Raw genomic sequence first — 24,364 nt, 5'->3', positions numbered from 1 at the left:
AGTCAGAACTTCAAATGCCAGTATGTATATTTTGTTTGTCCTTATATCAGGTATTCCATTCCATATTCACCTCTTTGATGAAGGCTTTCTTGGCAAACTTTAATAATAAATGAATGTATACTTTTTTCAATAAACATCTTTATTAAATTATCATATATGACATATCAGGGTTCAAACACATGTATGTGCATTTAGTTTGTCTTGAAATCAAATATTCTATTCTCATGAAATTTATTTTCCAGTCACCACTTTGCTGAGTTTTCCCATGACAATCCATGCTAATACACTCCTCCACTGAATATAAACTTGAAGAAAGTTAGGGGTCCAAATTAAGATATGCACATTTTATTTGTCCTGCTATAACAAGTGGCATTTACCAGAAATGTGTTCTTCAAATCACCTTTGCTATCATTGCTTCAGTGACATGCCCTACGAATACAGTGGTCTAGATCATATCAGCGATGTAGGTAGAATTCAGTTTCAGTTGTGAGTGTTTCTCTTTTATGGCTGTCAAATGATACATTCACCTGAATATAGACCTTGCTGCAATGACGGAGTGCATTATGTAGGGGAAGCTGGCATTTTCTTAACATAATTAACTTTCTGTATTCTTCTACCACTGTTGAGATGGGCAGTTAAAGGATATTCAAAATAGCTATTATGATTTATTTGATTGATTTGTGTACTGATGCATGGATGTTTAATGTGTTGTATGGCACTTACACCATGACTACTACAGTGACTCCTCTTGATAATGAAGTTCTATGAAATATTGTGGAGTGGGAGTTCTGGGTTCATTTCCCTTGAGGACTATCATTTGTTCTTTTTCTTTTTTGAAATCCACCTGCACATGTTATACATTTCAGAGATATGAGTTGCGATGACCCCTTGCACTTTTACATCTGCAGTATCTCACCTTGGTAGCACAACTTGGATATACTGGGATGCGGACTGAATTGTTTTACTGACCCACGCAGGACAATATATTTTCATTTTTAATGAACTTCCAGTTATTATTAGGTATGGTATAGGTTGTTACATCAAATTACCTTATTATTTTATACCCCACAACTCCAGTGAAGACTTCACTTGTTTTTAAATAGCTGTATTATCATAGACATTCTATGGTCTGTCTTTCCCAATAGCTGTATTATCATAGACATTCTATGGTCTGCCTTTCCATGGAATGTTTTCTTACACAAATCATTTTGCACTTTAATGTTCATTCTCTCCATGACTTCACTAGTGACCCTATGTCCAGCTTCAGGGTATGTATTGCTTGTCTTTCCATTGCACATATCTTTATGTATGTATTTGCTGCTGTTGATAACATTAAACAATTGTGCACATTCACTCGCATTGACTACTGGGGTTTCTTGTGAATGGTCATGGCTTACTTCTTATATTTAGATGTGTCCATGAGTTGACTTACCATGATTTGCCCACAAGCTTGTGCTGCAGCCATGATGAGAGGTTCCTTGCTGTGCTCACAGGCCTGGCCCCATGCATATGGCATAATTCTAAATAACAAATTTTCCAGATAAAATATTAAGCACAGACTTCTACAGACAATAGTCCAAGCCTACTATTTTACATACATAATTTTAATGCTAGAATTCTAAATACAGAGTAACAGAAAGCATTACAAATGCATAATTCTGGAAATATTCAAAAACAGAATTCTATAGGCTGAATTCTAGGCAAACAATACAATAGAATGAAATCTAAAAAGATACAAAGGATTCTGCAGATTTGTTTGTAAACCACAGTTGTTAAGTTGAATTCTACTGATAAGAGTATTAAACACTGATTCCACAGTTAAGATTCTAAGTATAGAACTACACAGAGGAAATGCAAACAAAATCATTTTCAGATGAAATTTTTAACTGAAAATATTGTAGAGAGAATTCTAAACTGAGATGGCTTCAGATGAAATTCTATGGAAAGAATTGTAAACACAAAATCCAACAGATGGAATTGTATTTGCAGAATTCTGCAAAAAGTGTCCAACACATAGCATTTTTTCAGGTATAATTCTACAGGCAGAATGATAACCACAAACTTCAATTGACAAAGCTTGAATTCTAAGCAAATTATTCCACATACAGAGTTCTGCAGACAGAGATTTATACAATGAATTCATCCTTCTGATAGCATTCTACACCTGCAATTCAGTAGATACGATTCTAACTAAAGAATTCTAAGCATATAATTAGGCAGACTGAATGCTGAACATATATGAAATGACTTGAAATATATCTCCCTGGACTATATGAAGACCAACATGACTGAGGTACTGGTGTGTGTGTCTGAAGCATGCATGAACCTAGACTTAAGCAGCATTTTCCTATCACCAAGAATGATGCTGCAATATGAACAAAATATTATTGACTTTAACAATTGGTTTGGTTGCAATTCAAAGGGGATCCAAAAAAAAAATATATATATATATATATATATATATATATATATATATATATATATACATATCAGCCTAGAGGAGATGGTAGACAGCCTTAACTTTTTTGACAGGGATGACCTGTACTTATCCCCCAAGATTTTATATATATGCTAAAATCTTGTCCACCACATAGTACCTTTTTAGATAACAATAACTTTCAAAATTTTCCAACATAACAAAAAAAAAAAAAAAGAATCCAGGTAACATAAATGTACTGCCACTCAATGCTAGGGGCCTTAACAAAAAACTTCACTCCCTACAAGCACTTCTTACCATGTAAAACATCAATATGTGCATCATTACAGAGAGCTGGTTCAAGACCATTGAGAGCACCCTATTGGTGCAGCATTCCACATGCTCAGGTCCATTGCACTAGATGAAGGCATTAAAGGCGGCAGTGTCTACATATTTGTAACAAATCACTTTAACACCAAATTACTTAGACAAGATAATGATCTAGAACTCTATCACATCTAACCTACCATTAACAAGACCACATATCACATTATGGCTAACTATAGGATCCCACTGAAGGCTACGGAAGCAATGGATAATGGTAAATCAGTACAAACTGTATATCCAGACCTCATAAGGGTGATCAGTACCATCCCACACTCAGGTATCATTAGATAAACTATCCCAGCTAAATATTAATCCCTCTGTAATTCATTGGATAGCAGATTAGGTCACAAACAGAACCAAGGAAATTAGGGTGGGCTGCTCTACCTCCTCTAAAAGACCTGCCAATAGCAGTGTATCCTAGGGTTCAGTCTTTGGGCCACTCCTCTTTGGCATTTACTTCTCTGCAGTCAAAGATACTGTCAAGGGTTTATGGCTGACCAAGTTTGCAGAAGACTGTAAACTTGGTGCAATCATAAACTTGTCTAGGAACACCAATATCCTCCAAAATTGCCTTTTCCAAACCAATAGCTGGTGTCAAAACCATGTACTAAAACTAAATGCCAAGAAATGTATAACAGTATCCTTCAGCAAGCAAAATCCATTGTAACTATAATATTGACAATGCACCCTTGAAAACAGTTCCAGTAGCTAAGGATCTAAAAACCTAAGTAGACAACAAACTGTCCTTTGATTACTATGTATCCACTATTATAAGAAAGTACTTTTTCAATATACAGCTTATTACTAAGGGTATGGTATTCAGATCCAGGGATGTGATCATTTCACTATATTCTGCAGAAGTTGAATGCACACAACATTGTCTTATAAAAAAAATCAATGGCCAAAAATTATAAAAACTATGCAGACTATCTCAAAACTTTGGCCATCTACTGAGTGTCATACAGGCTACTGAGGGCAATCTCTCCCTCATGTACAGAGTTTCAACAGGCCCTATCCTGTCAGATCTACTGCACATCATGAAAATTCATAGCTAGGCTTCTAAAGATCCTTAGGGCTCAATAGCCTAGCAAACAACAATGAATCTAGGAACAAGCCACTATAGGTAGCATTCTAACCACAGAATTCTAAACACTAAACTCTAGACATATTACAATAAGCACATCATTTTAACACAGGATTTTACAAATAGATTTTTAAAGTAAATTTCTAAACACAAAATCCTGTGGACATAATTCTACAAATAGAAATCTTGCCAAAGGATTCGATAGATAAAAGTCTAAACACACAATACTCAACAAAAAATTCTACAGACAAATTTCTACACAGAGAATTCTTAATACAAAATTCTAAGTCACAGTATTAGATATAGAATTCTAAAAATGTAATTCTAAACGAATTCCAGGCATAGAATTCTATACACAGGATTCTAAAGTCAGAATTTTTCAAATACTCTCCTAAACATAATATTCTACAGATACAATTGTTACCACAAAATTGTACATACAAAATTTAAATGAATTCTACACATAGAATTATAGGTTCATATGAAAATTAAAACTGTAGGGTACCAGTGCTGCACACAAAAGTAATTTTATTTATTTATTTATTTAACATTTGTTGACCGGGAAGAAAAGCTCCACAAATGAAACAAAGTTTAGAAAAATTTTCTCAGGTAATTATTACATAGTACATTAAGATTATAGGATAACAATTATGCATCATTCACATTTAGAAAGGAAATACAAGCACCAGTAAAAAGAACAGCAATATCAAAAAACAACAATTATATACCTTGAGATTATTGAAATCTTTAACATTTTATAACTGAGGACTGAAACATAGATAAGATAAGGCTTTTCAGAAGAAGATTAGCTGAGTAAAAGTTCCTGGAAGTAGTAGAAATGTGGTGAGATAAGTGGGTGATTTAAATGTCAGGGGGGATGGGACAGTTACAAAGTTTGGAATTAAGAAGGAAAGATTTAAGATTGAGATGGATGTGTGGTATAACAATTCCTGGGGATACTAAGGCGTGTGTCAGTACAAAAAAAACCTTCAGTGACTTATTGCGGACAAATTAGGGCTACTGCAGGCACCAGTATCATAAATCCTAGAACAGTTTTTCCTTAACACTATGCTGCAGAAAATTGAGGAGCACATCTGGTTCCCAATGATATAGAGGACAAAACAAGCATATTGCAGACATTTTACAACACAGCCCATTTCCTTTAGTTCCTTGGAGATAGAGATTATGCATACATTATCATGAAGGCCCCACCTTGTCCAGAGGACCCATGATCCAACAAACATTAAGGGATTCCATTCCCTGAACTGCCAAATTACCTTATAAGTAATGCCCTATGCCTGTAATGTGTAGGGCAATACTTATAATGTGCACCACCTTGGCAGTTCCTATGATTACACATTTTGCTTATGCCTGACCTGCATTAAAGGTTTCTGTGGGGTATTTCTGAAAGGATCACCTGGTTGGGAGGTATGCATGCATTTTAGATAGTCCGATCTGTTTACATTGGTATGGTGCAAGCTGTGGTATGGTCATTAGAACATCGTTGTTTGTTGTGTGCTACAGCTGATGATGGATATGCTGTAGAGCCCTAGCTGATCACCATCATCCACAAACCATACCATGCATGAAATGGCTTATAGTGCAGCACATGCAGAAATAATATATATATAGTGAAGTCAGTGTTTGGCATACTGAAGAGATGCTTCCATTGTCTAGATATGTCAGAGAAATGCTGCAATGCAAAGGAAACAGCAGCAGCAAAATCGTATTGTGCATTCTGTGTTGCAGCAAGCTATCATTGTGCAAATAAGTGGAGGAGATAGCGAACATTTCTTCAGGGTCTTCTAATCCAATCATACAAGCAACAGAAGGGCAAGGTGGATCATCAGGGGAGAAAATGCAACAGCAGAGATGGGTACAGTACATTGCAGAACTGTCAAAAGGTAGAATCTGGTCTTCAACTATGGGTCATGGCACAGACAACCCAGAGCAACATGATGCATACATATATCTTCACATTCTGACTATGCAAAATAATGCATGGACTGGCCATGTTGCATATCAGACATCACCATACTCTCACAGGTTAGGAGGTTGGGCAAGGCACAGTCATAATCCTTTTCACTGGTGACAGGAAAGAGTGACAGGTGATTACAACAATATGAGATGTGTTGTGGTCATTGGAACATAGTTGCTATATAGTCTAGATGAATGGCAAGGCAGATATGACATCCTCTGGGGTCAACCTGTCATGATCATACCTCACAATCTCTTTGCACAAGGAATGTGGACAAAGACAAAAATAATGGGGGGAGATAGGCTCAAAAGTAGAGACAAAGTTTAAGTATTGCTATTATAAACTTAGAACATTCTTAAAATAAAAGTTTTTGTATTAGCATGCATTTTCAAAAGAACATGAAGTCTGAAACTCAAATGTCTGTCATTATTTATTGAATTCAGTCCTCACTAATTTATGAGGAACAGACCAAACTATGAAGGACAAATGTGGACATTCTGTGAAAATTTATACATTTGGAAGTTATGGCCATAATGCGTCCATTGATGTCATCCACTGTGTTGACATTTTCTGTTGTGGCATGATGTGGTACATGGCAGGGAATGTGCAGAAATAGAAGACTGAATTTCCACAATGACTGAATGTAGTGTGTGTTGATCCTGATGAGTGCACAACCTCCCAAATTCTGTATCGCAACCATGGCCATACCCTCCCATTTCTACATCTGGCTATCAGCTGCAGCTAGTGCCCTACATGCCATCCCTTGTTTATGTACTGTAGGCATACCTCAGCATATAGCCCTAGAACCCCTCATCCCTTGCAGCATGTCATTCACAGGATTTCCAATGTACATTCTTGGTTCACCCACTTGCAGGCAGTAAGTGCCACCCCAGTGTATAGGTTTGCAGTTAAAAATACATATTTGCCTCACTGTTACTGACATCTAGCACATGGTTTGTTGTTATTGCTGAGGTACTTTACAAATTACTTTATTCCTTCCTTACTTCTCTGAAACTTTAGGTCTACAGAGTCTGTAGAATACACTGTATTGCATGAGAAATGAAATGTGATCCAAAACCATGCATCCATGTTCAAGGGGCTACTACTTTGCTCCTTGAAAATACTTGAGTGAGTGTCCATGGCTCCTTAAGCTGATGTTTTGTGTGGAAGATGGATATCTGGCATATGTTTGCTAGGATGGTGAGTGAAGCCACTGGCATCACACATTCTGGTGAGTGAAGCCAGCACTGGTATAGTGAGCTAAGTTGTCATTATCCTGACCGCAGTTGTTAAGGTGTGGAAACCTGAATGCACTGTAAGCAATTTTCTGTACTATTACATTCAGTTGTCTTAATTGTTATACATGTAGACTTAGAGCTTTGCATCCTTTGCTTTGCAGTGACAGTGGAAGGAGGGTTGTTCTCCCCTTCCCTGATTTCTTATGTCCCCAATATCCTTCCCATTTATAGACGAGCAGAGTTATCACAGAAGAAGGAAGCACCATTCCTGGAAGTGAGGTTATGATATCTGTGCCAGACCACTGTACAACTATGATTGCATTTGCAGCATATATGTGATGTTATTTTACTCATGTTGTCATCCTTCTGCAGGCACAGCTGTGGGAGAGGAGGAGATGAAGCTGTGGTCAGTTCAGGTTGCTCACTGATGGCCATCAGGTCTGCCTGTCAGCAGGAGTGTGTGCGAAGTGATGGGCTGATTAGTTCCCATATGAAGGAGCAGCAGATGAAGCAGTGCGCATTGAAAGAGGATATGCCACAGAAAGATGTTCTAGAACTTTCTGTGGAGTACTCACAGGAAATGCAGAGCAAAAAAGGTGGTCTCAGTCTAGAAGAAAACAATTTAAGGGACTGATTTAATTGAGAGGGAGAAACATATTATAATTTATGCTACATGATTACTGAAAGTAAATAAGACCCAAAATGTTAGAATTCTGGTAAAACAGATGAACACAGCAATTAGAACTATTAATAGAAATGTTTGTGATATAACAGAAATAAATTTTATATATATATATATATATATATATATATATATATATATATATATATTGTGCGGATAAATTAATAGCAGATAAAGTCTTGCCACAAAAACACAGAGCAACAAGGGAAAAGAAGGGAAGAAAGAAAATTTCACCATGAAAGTATCTAATAAAGTATAAGCAAGTAAGACAAGAAGTATTACTATTAGTAGAATATATAAGAAGGAACAGAACATCAAAAATAATTAGAAATATAGATATTTTAATAGCAATGCACAGTATCAAAACAGACCATTACCTATTATGCAATACTGCAAATAATGAATTAAAAATCTCAACATAGGCAGAAAAAATTTAAAAGCTATGCACATAAATATAAAGGAAAATGACAAAATAAGTAATTCATTGATGAACCAAAAATAAAGTTTTATAGAGCACTTGGAAATAAAGCAAAAGAAATAGAAACATTACAAAAAGGAAGAAATAGACACATTGTGGAGAAATATTTATTTATTTATTTCCAGTTTGATAACCGGGGATGTCCACTGGGCCTGAAAGCCCATTTTCAGTGGAGGCCCGGGGAGAAAAGCTCCATATTACAAACACATTGCACACTTAAACAATTTACAAACAAGTAAAAATAAAATTTTTATACAATTGTATTGTTAGCATAGAAGAAAAAATACACATAGATATGAAATGCAAATGAAGTAAATCAGAGGAGAAGTGTAGGAAAAAGAAGGTGCAAAGAAATAAAGGAGAAGAGATGCCAGGAGGAGGAAAAAAAGAACAGTTAGACAGAGATTCATTTTATGTTTGTGGTGAAAGATACATCTTACGGAAATGGTAAAAGATACAGTTGCAAGAATAGGCACATAGGCAGTGAGGAAGTGAAGATATAAAAAGCATTTACATAGAGTTTATACAGGGGGAAAAGAGATAAAGAAGTAGAGGGTGGGGGGGCTGAAGAAAGAGTTGGAAGAAGAGGGGCAGGAGGGAGAATATTAAAACCGGGATGTAATAGGATCTAGGTAGGAAGTATACAATTACATTTCCAGTTTTGGGAGCGGTGAGAATGGAGTAGAGATTTGAATTGTTCAGGGCTTGTAGTGATTCTTAGCAGGGGAGGAAGCAAGTTCCATTTCTTTGCTATAAGAAAGTAGTAGGTGGCCAGGGGATTGTTTAGGTTTGTGTACTGAAAGAAGATTTTGGTGGCCTGATCTTAGGGGCCTGAGAGGAGTATAGAAAGGCAAGATATTAGATAGTGCAGGGCAAGCAGTGGGTTTAAAAATTAGTTTGTGGGCAGTAGTAAGTTGGAGGTAGTCAAGATGATTAGGGAGTTCAAGCCATTGAAGACTATGGAGGGAGATGCAATGTGTGTAGAATGCCTAGAGTTAGTAGCGAATTTGGCGATTTTGTTGTAGCAACTTTCTAGTTTTGAGGAGCTAGAAGCTGTGAGGTTGGTTAGAAGAGGAGCACCATACAATAGAGAAGGTAGAAGGAAGGTGGAGGCGAGGGTTTATCTTGTAGCTAATGATAGAAAGTTAACGTTTTTATAAAGCATGCCGAGCTTCTGATGGTTTCTTTTTTATGTTTAGATGAATATGAGTATTAAATTTCAGGTGTTCATCAATGGTAACACCATGTAGTTTGGCACAAGTAACAACTTCTATTGAGGAGTGGGAGAGGCTGGTGATCTTGAAAGAGGGCTTATCAAGTGGGAGTGCTTTTGAGGGGGAGAAAAGAATGATATGGGATTTATTGGCATTTAGGGAGAGATGGTTTTGAAGCATCCAATTCTCTGTAGTTGTGAAAGCAAATTGGGTCTTGGCCTGGAGCTCGGGAAGGCTAGAGGCTGAGCAGACTAAAGTGGAGTCGTCTGCATATTGCACTATTTGAGAGTGAGGAATTGCAGAGTGAAAATCATTGATGAAGACATTAAAGAGCATAGGTCTGAGAATAGAACCCTGTGGAACTCCGGTAGAGGTAGGAAGGAAGGTAGAGGTACCCGTTTGACATTTCAAAGCTTGGGATCTATCTGAGAGATAACTTTTGAACCAAGAAAGGGAATCGAGGGAGAGATTGAGGTTAGAAAGGTGGTTAAGAAGGAGTGTGTGGGATACAGTGTCAAATGCCTTGGAAAGGTCAAGAAGGACAGTGGAGACAATATCTCCAGAGTCACGGGCAAGGTTGACAATGTCTAAGAAAGAGAGGAGAGCAGTAATGGTACTGTGGCCAGGACGGAAACCATGTTGAGTAGGGGTGAGGAGATGGTTATTTAGGAGGTGGGGCATGAGTTGCAGGTGGATACATTTTCAAGGACTCTTGAAATTGGGGAAAAAATGTCTATTGGGCGGAAATTAGAAATGCTAATTATTTTTGCCTCCTTTATGAAGGGGCAGAATGTAGGCAGCTCGCTATAGTTTGGGAACATAAGATTCCTGGATGGATCTATTGATGAGAATGCTGATGGGTATGGTGATGCCATCTGCTACGAGCTTGAGAAAGAGTGATGGGATATTGTCGGGGGCATTGGAGCATGGCTTGAGTTTGGAAAGAAATTTTTTGATACAGGTGGTTGACACAGGTTTTAGATAAAAAGTGGGAGGGGGTTTAGGGGAGCACGAGTGGGGAGAGGAGGGGGGAGAAGGTTTAGGGGTAGGGCAGGGGGTGGATTTGGAGAAGGTTTTGGTAAGTTCAGCTATAGAGTTGGTAAAGAAGGAGTTAAAAAGGGTTGCTATTTCTGTGTTGGTCTTATTGTTGTCGGGACAGAGATTGGATTTATTACCGGGGTGTAAGAGGGAGTTGATGGAATTCCAGAATTTTGGGGGGATTTTTTGAGAGGGTAGACTGTAGTTTGGTGTAGTACGATTTTTTATCATTTGTGATAAGGTTTTTGCTTAGATTGTGGAGTTGCTTAAATTGAAGGAGTGTAGCTGGGTGTTTATTTTTATTGTAGAGTTTCCATGTTTTGTCTCTTTGTAGCATGAGAGTTTTAGTGTCCTTAGTTAGCCAAGGGGCAGAGTTGTATTTTATTCGTTTTGTTCAAGGTGGGGCTTGGGAGTTTAGGATTTGAAGGAAGGTAGTATTAAAGACTTCTAAGGCTTCATCTAGAGGAAGAGTTTTTAGGATATCCCAATTTGTTAGTTTAAGGGTTTCAGAAAATATAGAAGGGTTGAAATTAGTGAGGTTACAAGTGTGGGCATATTGGTGTTGGTGAGGGAGCTGTTGGGTAGCTCGGTTAATAAAGGCTGGAAGATGATCACTTATTGAGTGAGGTAGTATACCAGAGTCAGAGATCATATTAGGGTGGCTGACTAAGATCCAGTCCAGGATGGACCCTGGGGGTTATTTTTGTTAGGTCTGATAATGTTATTTATTAGTTGAGTAAAATTATAAAGATTGATAGAAAGAGTGGGAGTATTGTTATTAATTTTATTCCAGTTGATGTTGACATCACCTAGAATGTAAGTCTCAAGTTTGATGTTGTTTGAAGCCCATAAGAGGATATTCTCTAGGGTGGAAGTGTTGTCACCAGGAGGAATATAGATGGCTATAATACAGATACTTTTAAAGTTGTTCATTTTGAGGATTTATATGATTAGTTCGGCATTATTAAACTGAGGAATGGGATTCTGGTAAGGGCAGAGATTCAGCAGGCAGTTATAGATTAAGGCTACACCACCTCCTTTTTTGTTTTGGTGATCAAATCGAAGAGCTTGGAAGCCAGGTGGTATAATCTCAGCGTTAGTAATGTGTGGTTTTAGCCAGGTTTCTGTGACTGCTACTATGTCAGGTACAGTGTGATTTAGCCAAGCATGGAAGTTTGTTATTTTGTTATTTATATTCTGGGTATTAATGGTAATGAACTTGTATTTGTGGCTGTTTCTAATAGAGGAGGTAGTGGGAGAGAGATTGTTACTGGATGTGGGCCCAGGGTTGGGGTGGATGTCACCTGCTAGAGCAAGCCAAGAAAAGGGAGAGAGGAGGAGAAACTTTGGATTGTGACATGAAGTTAGAGAGAGATGCAGTTTTGATTTGGTAGCAGGAGGTTTTAAAGAAACTGTATGGAGTTTTAATTTAAAATAATGAAATGGGGTTGGTTGAAGTAAGGAGGGGGATACTGAATAAAAGTGGAATGTCAAAGGGTGGGGAAGGGAGAGAGTGGAGGTGGAGGGGAGGGAGAAAGAGGAGGGTAGTTTGGTAGAGGAATAGGAGGTTGCATTATAGAGAGTTATTAGGAGGAGAATACATGTAAAAGAGGTGATTTGATGTGGAAGAGACATGGATGAATAGAGTAGGATACATTTTAGAAGATGAGGTAGAGTAAGTGGGGAGAGTTTGGAGATGTAAGGAAGAGAAGTATATGTGAGAGTGTAGTCAGGTAAGGGATAGAGAGGGGGAGGGGTAATTAATTGAATTTCAGCTAGGAGGGGGAGGGGCAAAAACATGGGATAGGCTGAGGGGAAATGGGGAGGAGATTTAGGCGACTATGAAGTTAGATGCACTGGGGGTGTGTGGGATTTGGGGGTAGGGTAGGAGAGCGGAGTGAGCCCGGAGGGCGAACGGAGCGGGTAGAGCCACTGAAGGAGAGAGCCCAAAGAAAAACTATCAGTGGAGAGCTGACTTGGTAAGGTAAGTTTGGGGATGGGTAGAAGGTAAAGGCCTAAGCAGTAGGGATAGTAGACAAGGAAAAGTAAGTGATTTTGAGTACAGGTGGAAGGAAAGAAAAAGATGTAGTGGCAGCAGTTCTACAATTATATAAAAACTGCAAGTCTAAAGGAAGTGTTTTGAGTCAGTGGGGTAAGACAGGGAGAAGGTTGCCACCTAGTGGACAAAAGTTATATGGTAAGGAGTAGCTTCTTCTGAAAAGTAGCAGGGCTGGGAAAGTACAAGTACAAGGGGGGAAGGAGTTATGTCAACAGAGGACACAAGAGGAGAGGGCAAGCAAGAATTTAAGGAAAGGCTTTGGCTGCTGGTTGACCTAGCTAGGAAGTGTATAAAAAAAAATCCTGGAGTATCTAAACAGATCTAGCTTTAGAACAGTCAGTTGTATTAAGAACACATACTTTCTTTTGTTTTATTTTTTCTTCTTAGGGGACTGTTGCACAGGCAGGTTAAGGTTCAGTTCCTCAGTTTAGGTAATGGACAGTAGAAAATATGGTGGGTGAAGGACGTTGGTCAACAGCGACAGGGCAGTCTCCCACTGGAGGACAATACAAGCAGGTTGGACAGCTGGGTAAATAAAAGTGGAGAGAAACAAGAAGTAAAGTAAACAGAAAATTAGGCACACTAAGTAGAAATACTAGGCACTGATAATCAAAACTTAGGCAATATATCACTGTTCTACATAAACAATATAGCAAAAGACAATTTAAAAAAAACAGCCATTTCCAGTGGAATAGTCAGTAAATAGATTTGGTACACTCAGAATAATGTCATACAATCGCAGCAATACCATTCTGTAAGTGGAGAAGTACAATTTGCATTTAACAGAGACTAAGGTAAGGAGCAAAGAATGTTGTTCGAATGCAGGCAAAAGTTAGCATAAATATAGGTAGGAAAACATGGGCGCCAAATTAACATGGCTTATTTAAAGTCAAAAGTATTTCAATTGAAGCATTAGTACAAATCAGAATGAGACATTTATAAACTGCAGACGTGCACATTTCAACAGCAAAGATCCTGAAACAAGATTGCCAAGACGCTATATTAGCTAGGGGGTTGTTAACGTACAAGAAAGCAGCAGTGCAACATCACTAAATAGTTCTAAATGTTTGTCAATACAGTATATTCAACAGTATTCTTTGGTAAAAGTAGGGGATAGGGCTAGTATTCTGCCTCGCTATAGCAGTTTAAAGCAAAGTATTTATTCTATATAGGTTATTCAGGAGTAATCTTCAATAGCAGTAAAGTATAGGGCTAGTATTCAGCCTTGCTCTTCATATAAGGCATTTGTGGTTTAAGTAGAGTGTTTACTTGACAAGGATAGCAGCAGAGACTCAAGCCGCTATTCACAATACAGTATATCCATTCCAAGAGCAGGAACGCAAACCCAGGTAGCTGTAGCCATTGACAATTCCCAAGTTCACTTACACCAAAAGTAAAAAAATGCTCCCCAGTGCAGACAATCCAAATGTTTTAGCCTAGGATAAGAGTACAAGTGTATAAAGCAATAATCCTTTATAAACAATGACAGTTCAACCAAAACATAGCAAAATATTGCTGTATAAAGCAATAATCTTTTATAAACAGTGGCAGTTCAACCAAAACATAGCAACAGAGTCTCTAGCTTCTGAGTGTGTAAAGCAGATACATTTAGGTTCTATTCAACAGTAAATAGAAGTGGAATGGCATATAGCTATTTACGATAGCGTATATCTATTCCACGTGCAGAAACGAAAACACTGGCAGCCGTTAGCAGTGATTAATGCATAAGAACATTTAGCGTAGTTAATGTGTGCTACCTAGGCAATTAAAATAAAATAAAATGATCTATCTTCGCACAATTAAGTGAAAGGATAGGACAAAATGAAAATAGCTAGGCAAATACAGCAGGGCTCACCTTAATTAAAGTATGGATTCCATAGTCAGGGATGCACAGCAGCTTGAGAGGTAGACCAGGGGGGAAAAAGATGGCGTCTCATGGGACAAGGAATATTTATAAAGTCAGGGAGGATGTAGGAGGGAGGGGGAGGAGAAAGAAAAAGGGGGGTGAGGGCAGGTAAAGACCAGAAGTAACTAGGGCTCTGCAATAGAGCGAGAGGGCAGGGAGGGAGTCAATACAGCAGCTACGGTAGGCAATATTTATGAAGAGTCTGTGTAGCATAATAAAGGTAATGAATGGAAAAAAAATCAAAACCATTAAGGAGCTCTAATGTGGAGGATATCAAATGGGATTAGATGACAGCCAGAGAAATAAAAGATAAAATTAAGAAAAGCTCCTTATTGGAAAACCCTGGGCCCAGTTGTAGTGCCTAGCTTTTGGACAAAAGTATTAATATCTTTTCACAAAGATTTAGCCCGAGTAAGAATTACTTATATGTGCATCCCAAACATACACCAACCAGGATAATAACAGGAAAAGCAAACAATACTCCTCCTTAAGACTGAACCTGCTCATATCACAAATTAATTTATTCAAAAACAAAAAAACAAACACTATTACCAAAAATATTGGGGTTACTTGCTAGATATAATTCTTGATAAATAAAATTTGCCTACAAATTGTCATGAAAAGCTAACCGTTAAATAAGAAATGAATGTAGTATAACCAGTCTTTCTTGCATCTTCTCCCTTTTCTTAGTATATGTGTAACTAGATATTTTCCCTAAACATACAAATAAATGGTTAAATTTCTATTTTTACTTTATATATAGACTATCCCCATTCTAACTATCCCTTATGAGACCAAATGAACATAAGAATTATCATACTTTACTTGACGATGTAGTGACTTCTTGTGTTTATATTGTGTATATATATATATATATATATATATATATATATATATATATATATATATATGTATAATTTTCTCAGAATGAGATTGTTGTCTGTTTTCTTTAGATAGGTATTTGTATTGTTTATTTGTGTTTTTGAGTTACCGTATTGTTGTTATTATTTGAAAAAAGAAAATTGAAATAAAGAGATTTTGGAAATAAAAAAAAGACTGAACCTGCACACCATCCTAGAAACTATAAACCAATAACTTACCTTCCAATGATATACAAACTGTATACTAGAATTATTGCTGACACAGTTCGTAGTCATTTAGAAAAAACTCAATTGTGGCAATAAAACAAAAGGGTAAGAAAAGAAAGTCATATGGAAGAAAGGATCATTTGTTGCTAAATTAAACCACAATAGAGAGCTCTTAAAAGGAGAAGAATCTAAGTATAGTAATGATAGATTACAAAAAAATTTTTTGACAGCATCCCGCATTCACAGATAACTGATTCACAGATTCAAGGAATGCTTACAGATGTATAAGATATAGCCTACAATGATCACTTTGTAGCTAAACCAGACAAAGGCAAAGTGCTTATCCCAGAGATAAAAATTCAAAGGAGGTTATTCCAGGGTGACACTTTGTCACTGATGCTTTTTTGTCTTGGCCTTAACCCATTAAGCTATTAACAGATTAGGCCATGGTTACAATTTGGCTCCCAGAAAACAACCTTGTTTAAAGACTTCTCCTCTACTTTTTGTGGATGACTTAAAACTGTGTAGTTCATCAGATGAGGAGTTCAAAACACAACTGCAAGTAGTTAAAACTTTCTCACATGATATAGCAATGTCATTTGGTCTTCATAAATGTGCAAAAGCAATTTTAAAGCAGGAAAGCTACAGCACATAGACAGCATCAATCTAGGACAGGATTGTGATATAAAGGAATTTCAACAGGAGGAAGTTTATGAATATTTGGGAATCAATGAAGGATTGGTAATAAAATATGAGCAAATGCAAATGAAACTCAGTAAGGAATACTTTAGAAGATTAAAACCAGTGCTAAAAACTACCTTAACATCTAGGAATAACATCCACTCTATAAACTAATTTGCTCTTCCTGTTCTAACTTAAGCTTATTTTTATTTATTTATTTATTGCAGTTGGTTTGCCAGGATAGTCCATTGGGCCTTGAAGAACCCGTTTTCAATGGAGTCCTGGGGAGAAAAGCTCCAAAAACAGAAAATAGAAATACATTAACATTTGCTCCAAAACAGAAAAATAGATATACATTAACATTTGATAGTAATTTCTAGATACAATGGACTAGCAAAACATAATGATAGCATATTTTAAGCAGTACAAGCATTGGTACAATCAATTGAAGGAACCGAATACAAACATATAAATGCAGTTTAAAGAACACACATAGTAGGTGAATAAGGTAGATTATGTTATTAAAGGGCATTTAGTAGAGTTGGTTATGAGGGGTGAGAGCAAGAGCATTCCCATTTAGATGCTAGATGTGAGAAAAGTGACTTTTTGAAGGTAGAGTGGTTAGAGGTAATGCGGATGTTAGGTGGTAGAGAGTTCCAGAGGCAAGCGAGGCTGAGGGAAAGCAGGTTCTTGCCTGGGGGACGAGTCGGTTTATGCACTTCTAGTAAATTTTGGTTATTAGACCTTAGCACTCTGTTTGGTAGGTGCATTTTAAGGGCAGGAGCAAGGGAGGGACACTTGGAGGGGTTTAGGATTAGCTTGTGGGCTAAAGTTAGTTGAGTATAAGTAAGATAGTTGGGAAGTTCTAACCATTTTAGTTTATGGAGGGAGAGACGATGAGTGGAAGACCTTTGAGCGGTGGCGAATTTAGCAATTTTATTATAGCATGAAGTGAGCTGTGTTTTTAATGAGGACTGAAGATTAGTAAGTAGTGGAGCACCATATAGTAGGGAGGGGATGAGAAAGGAAGTAGCTAGAGTGGTTCTAGTGGTGGATGTAAGGTAGTCCTTTTGTCTATACAGCATGCCAATTTTTTGATGTGTTTTTTTGATGTTTTTTTGTAAGTGGGAATTGAATTTTAGTTGGTTGTCGATCTGAACTCCGAGTAGTTTGGTATCTGATACTATTTCGAGAGGTAAGTTATTTTGACTGGTAATTAAGAATGAGTTCATGTTGGGGGGAATGAGTTTGGAAGGGGTAAATAACATTAATTTGGTTTTGGTGGCATTAAGAGCTAGATGATTGCTAAGCATCCATTGTTCTGTGGAAGAAAAGGCATCCTGAGTAAGTTTTTGTAGAGTGGGGATGGAAGAGGCAGAGCAGATGATAGTAGAATCATCAGCATATTGGATGATGCTGGAGAAAGGGATAGCTTTATGGAAGTCATTAATAAAGATATTGAAGAGTAGAGGACCCAGTATAGAGCCTTGTGGAACTCCGGTAGGGGTGGTTAGAAAGGAGGAGGTTGCTTTTTCCACTTTACAGCTTGATTTCTGTTGGAAAGATAGCTAGAGAACCAGTTCAAAGAGGAGGAGGATAGGTAGAGTTTGGAGAGTTTAGTTAAGAGCAGGGTATGAGAGATAGTATCGAAAGCTTTAGAAAGATCAAGGAGTATGGTAGAAACGATTTGTCCTGAGTCACGGGCTTTATTGATCGTTTCAAGGAAGGAGAGAAGGGCAGTCATGGTGCTGTGATTAGGTCTGAAACCGTGTTGTGTGGGGGTGATAAGATTATTGTCAAGGAGATGAGGGAGGAGTTGAAGTTGTACACATTTTTCAAGGATTTTGCAATGGGGGACAGGATGGCTATGGGACGGAAATTGGTAATGCTGTTATTGTTACCACCTTTGTGTAGTGGTATGATATATGCTTGTTTCCAAATTTGGGGAACTGAGCCTTCTTGAAGGGAGCGGTTAATTAAGATGCTGATGGGATAGGCAAGACTTTCTGCAGCGATGCTAAGAAAGTAAGAAGGATATTATCAGGAGCATTGGTACATGGTTTCAATTTCTGAAGGAGTTTCTTAATGGTAGCAGTAGGTATGGGATTTAAAGTGAAAAGAGTGCAGTTATAGGGTGTTGAATGTGGGGGTGGTATAGGTGAGGATGGAATTTGTGCAGAAAGGGGTATAGTGGGATTAGTGGGAGTAGAGTAGGGTGTGGATGAAGAGATACTGGGGGTTGGTGTAGGGGTGTAAGATGTAGTGGAGGAAATAGAGAAAGAGGAGGTTAGTTTGGAAATAGAGTCAATAAAGAAGGAATTGAATTGGGTAGCTAAATCTAGTTCTGGAGCATTAGGATCTGGGTTTGGAGTATCTGGTTTACTGGGGTGGAGGAGAGTGGAGATTCCTTTCCAGAATTTTTGAGGGTTGTTTTTGTTTTGGTTTTGGAGAGTAGAGTAGTAATTTTGTCTATCAGAGGAGATGTGTTTCTTAACTTTATTGCAGAGCATTTTATATTCATTAAGGAGTGGGGTTGCCTTATGTTTTTGAAAACGTGCCCATGCTTTGTCTCTTTGTCTCATAGTAGAAAGAGTGGTTTTAGATAGCCAAGGGGCTGTGTTAGTTTTTATTCTCTTAGTCCGTAGGGGAGCTTGAGAATCAAGTATTTTTAAGAATGTTGAGTTAAAATATGAGACAGCATTGTCTAGAGGTAGTGTTTTTAGACAGGTCCAATTTACTGCTTTTAGAGAGTTTGAAAAGGTTGTTGGGTTGAACTTTTTTCGGTCACGGATAGTAATGATGTTGTGGGTCCGTTGAAGGATAGTGGGAAGTCGGTGTGTAAAAGTGGGTAGGTGATCACCTAGAGGGTCGGGAAGGATGCGTCTGTTGGTGAAATAGTGGGGATGAGAGACTAGAATCCAGTCCAGTATGCTCCCATTTGAGGGGGTTTTGGCAGGGTGAGTGGGTAAGTTGACTAGTTGAGAGAAATTGTAGAGGTTGATATTGGTGGTATTTGCAGGAGCCTGGATAAGGGCCCAGTTAATGTTTACATCACCAAGGATTATGGTTTCGTTACTAATGTTGCTGGAAAGCCAACAGAGTATAAGTTCAAGTGTAGAGATATTATCCCTGGTGGGATATAGAGGAAGCTATATATATGTGCTTGTGATTATTGATCTGTAATAGAGTAAGGAGAAGTTCAGCGTTGTTAAATTGTGGGATAGGTTTGTTGTAGGGTGTAACTACTAGGGAGGAGGAATATATGAGAGCAACTCCTCCGCCTTTTTTGAGAGGTCTATCCTTTCTTATAATGGAGTAGTTAGGGGGAATAATTTCAGAGTCCTTAATATGAGGCTTTAGCCAGGTTTCAGAGATAGTCAAGATGTCAGGTTTATTGTGTATTAGCCAAGCATGAAGGTTTGGGACTTTGTTAACGATACTTTGTGGATTTAAGGAAGTGAATAATAAGGATTTAGTAGTGGTGGATATAGTGGCAGGGCCTGGGTTGGGATGGATGTCACCTGATAAGAGAGTACCAATTAGGTGTGGTATAAAATAATTTAGGCGGATAGATAGCAGGGTTGTGAGATTGGGATTTGTGGTAAAATGGGTGGTTTTATTGGTAGTTATGGGAATGGATATTGTGTGATGGGAGATAAGTCTATATCGATATAGAAGGAGGTTGTCTGAGGGATATAAATGGGGGGAAATAAGTGAGTATGATTGTGATTGAGGTGAGTTGTGGTGGTTAGTTATGTGAAAGGATGTAAAGGTGAAGGAGGTAGTGGGCTGAGAGAGATAGTGGAGGCAGGATAAGGAGAAGAGAAGTAGTAGTGAAAGGGTGATGAAGGAGTATTTACAGAGCATGATGTGGAAGAGTAACAATAGAGCAGTAATAGAAGTGGTATAGTATGTTATATAAGAGATAATTATGTGTAGAGAAGGTGAAAGTTATTTTAGAAATAGGGAGTGAAGTATTAGCTATAGAAAATAGGAGAGTAGTATTAGTTATAGAGGGGTGTGATCTAGAGGAGAGACTGGAGTATGTTTTGTTAATAGGTTGAATTAGGGGGTGGAGTGACAGTTGATTTTGGCGGGAAAAGAAGGAAAGGTATGGTGGGAGGAGTGATCACTGATTGGGGTAGAATGGAAGTGGGAGTGGTGTTGGAGGGATAAATGTAGGCGTGCTGGGGGCGGGTGGGAATTGGGGGCAGGGTAGGGGAGCAGAGTGAGCCACTTGAGGCGAACGGAGCGGGAAGAGCCAGAGAGGATGGAGAGGCTCAAGAAACAATCAGTAGAAAGTAGTTGCAGTGGGGTGAGTATGCAGAGGGGTATATAGAGGGGACCTAGATACTTGTGAAGAGTTGGTATAAGAGAATGGGAGCAGGAGTGAAAAAAGGAAAGATTAGAGGTGTAGAGAGACAAAGAGTATAGGAGAGATAGGGTGACAAGAAGAACTGTTATAGCTCAGTGAGAATAAAAAGGTGAGTAAAATAAGTCTATTCAGGCAAGGGAGGATGCCACCTAGTGGACAAAAGCAGAAATGCACCTTAATCCACAAGGAATGTCCTGGGACAATTTGGGCTGAAAGAAGAAGGGAGGTAGAGTGAGCGAAAGAATAGAGAAGCTGGGATACAGGGGGTTAAGCTGCTGGCTATCCTGGCAGGGGGTGCGTTAAAGCAGCTAGCAAGTCTTATACAATTGTATAGATAAAGGTCTAGCAGCCAATACACATACTTCTTTGTATTCCTCTTATTCACTTTCCAAGGGAGTAAGGCAGGAAAAGGGTACGTTGAATGACTGGCACCAAAAGGTATTGGATCAGTTGGACAGAAAAGCAAGAAAAATGTTTCATGCTTATCAAATTTTATATATATATATATATATATATATATATATATATATATATATATATATATATATAAATTTCAATGTACACTAAGATCACATATTTCTCATTCTGAGGGAGGTAACGGCCTCCTCGAAATTGTTACATATATAGTTCTGCAGTCATAAGACTACATACATATCTGCTGACCTCCAAACATGGTGACAGTTTTAAAACATGAGAAGAAGTTTAAGATGGCTTCTCTGCTTAATTTAGCAGAAGGATATCAGTATCAAGCGGGAATGGAAATCAAACCAGAATAGACAAAAAAATCAGATAGTAACTGAATGTGCCAAAAAACAAAAGAAAGAATATAAGGTTCGGATGAAAAGGACAGAAATGTGGAAAAGGTATAAGTACTGTGAAAAATAAAGAGATCTCTTGGAACAACCACATTTTGAGCAGGATTTGACAAAGGAATAGTAAATAAGGAGATGTGAATTGAAAACAAAAGATGAAATATTAATAAAGGCAGTCCAGGAGAGTGGACTATGCATACATTGGTTTACAAAGTGGGAGAAACAGACAAATGCAAGTTCTGTAAAAAAATGACTGGGAACAGTCACACATCTTGTTGCTGGATGGCAGAGGGCTTGTAATAATACTGAAAGGCACAATAACTGTTGCATTGTGGATTGTGCAAACACTACAATAATGAAGTAGTTAAAAAGCATTGGAAACATGAATCACAAAGCACTGTAGAGAATGATGAAGTTTATATTACATGGGATCACCCTTTACCAACAGTTCAAAAATTAGAAGCGAAAAAACAGATATAGTAGTTCAGAAAAAAAAAAAGACAAAAAAAAATAGCTTGATCATTGAAATTGCAACACACAGTGATTACAGTGTCTAAGGTACAGAGAACACAAAGTGATAAATTACCAGGATTTGCAGACAGAAATGAGAACAATATGGAAAAAAGATACACGGACAGTTACAATAACAGTAGCAGCAACAGGTCTAATAAAAAAGAATTCACAATTGTATTTAGATATGCTAACAATACATGTAACTTCATATGAATTTCAGAAGGAGGCAATTCTGGGAATATTGTGGGTCCTGTAAAGAACACTCTTGGTGAACATCAAAGATTGAAACAATACTAATTTCATGAACTTTAATCATACCCTGGCTTAGTAATTGGGTCTATTCCAGTCATGGTATTATAAATCCAAAAGATCTGGAGAAATTAAACCAGGGGAATGATGATCCCATGCTGAAAGTAACCTGGAGGGGTCAGTGGTTGCTTGTGTGATTAATTCTCATTAGGGAATAAAGGCTTCTTCTCTGAAACTGAACTGCAAGGTCTTTCTTGATTTTATGGCATAATTTGTAGACGCTTGTGGCTGCCAAGATATGCCTGCCTCAACAGTTAACAGCAGCTTCTGCAGTGGCTTTTGGATTCTTGTGACTGGCAGACTCTGCCCACTGGGCTACCAGAGGATCATCCAGTACATACTATTGGCTACCCAGGTGAGTAATGCCTAGGTATGTTGCCCTTTGTACCAGCCTAACATCCAGCCATGCCTAGTACCTACACTATCCCATTCATATTGTTTTAGTCCCCTTATATGTCACTTACCATTTCTTCTTCATTGTGTAAACATCCACATCATCACTTATTCACATTGGTACATCAATTTACATTTAATGTCCTCCCCAGCTTTTGTGCATATACTGATTGCTCCCTTTTGAACTGTCAGGACTCACAATGCCAAATTGCAAAACACAGAAAAAAATACCAAAAATACATATTGGCCTTTGCTCTTTTCATTTAAACTTGTTTTTTTGTAGGAAGGCAATAGCTCCTGCACCACTGATGTGGGGGGCAAGCCCCCTGAACTTGCACATACAAGCTGTGAGTCCACCATTCCTGAGAGAAAAGAGATTACTCCAAGCAATGGCAATTTTCGACTTAGTATATGTCTAGATTTTTTTGTCATTGACTCTCCACATCTCAGAACTTGATATTTCAAATCAAAACATTTTAAATGATTATCATATACTGCCTCTGTCTGTCATAATCTGTGCTGTATATCTCTCTGTCTGTTCCTATTATTTGCTCTTCTCCATCCATCCCACCCAAATCCATCCTGCTCTAGTTTCTCACCTTCCTTCCTTTTGTACATCTTAAAAAGGCACTCTCTCCCAGCTGAAAACATAATCCTTCCTTCCTTCACCTTTCATACATTATACTTTTATGATTTTATCTGTGCTTGCTTTTCTTCCTTTCCCTACTTTCCTATCTACCCAATTTCCTTCCCATTTATATGATGAACAGAGTGGACACTTTGCCTTAAATTCTAACAGTGGTCTAGCTGATAGTTGCTATACTGCCCTTGCTCTGCTGGATGACTGTAAGATGCAAATATGCCTGCTGCATTGCATGCATGAGTACACACTGACTGGGTCACGCAACCTAAGTAACTTAGTATGACCACAATTACATTTGTCAAGAGCCCTACTGTAAAGCAGCCTAGTGTTGCCTATCTATTTATAGCTGCAGCTCATTTTAATTATGTAGTTATTTGCCATGGCAATTCAATTCTATCCGCATAACATACCTTGACCTACTAAGGCCTTTGACACTATTCCCCATGGTAGTATAGTTAGTAAACTTGATGCATTACATATAGATCCTTATGTGGTAAGATGGATAGCCAACTGGCTAAAAGACAGAACCTCCATTGTGAGGGTTGCAGGTGTCATATTTAGGACAATGAAGGTGACCGCTGGTGTCATGTAAGGATCAGTACTGAATTATCAACATTTACATTTTAGATCAAAAGACAGTGAACCAAGACCTCTGGATAAACAAGTGTGTAGATGTCTGCACACTGGTAGCCATTGATACACAGGGTCTCCAACAAGAACATAAATTTATAAATACCTGGTGCACTAAAACTGGCTCAAATTAGATGCTAAAAAGTGCAATTTTGTTAATATTCCACTGAAAAATGAAAATGTTGTTAAAGGCCTTGGAGCTTGGGTTGGTAATTCCCTCTCCTTTAATCGTCATGTAACAATAGTCAGGAAGTCCTTCTAGTAAGTACAACTGATCAATAAGGGAATATCATTCAGATCTAAAGAGGTCATTTTCCCTTTGTACTCTGTATTGATTATGCTGATAATTGAATACAATGCCCTGTTGGGATGTACCTCAATAAGTATATTAAGCAACTAGAAATTCCCCAGCCATTTCTAACCAACACAATCAAGGGCTT

The sequence above is a fragment of the Protopterus annectens genome, chromosome 5.part0 (assembly GCF_019279795.1).
Source record: "Protopterus annectens isolate FY-2018-M chromosome 5.part0, PAN1.0, whole genome shotgun sequence".
NCBI classification, from domain to species: Eukaryota; Metazoa; Chordata; order Ceratodontiformes; family Protopteridae; genus Protopterus; species Protopterus annectens.
This window is presented reverse-complemented; position numbering follows the sequence as displayed.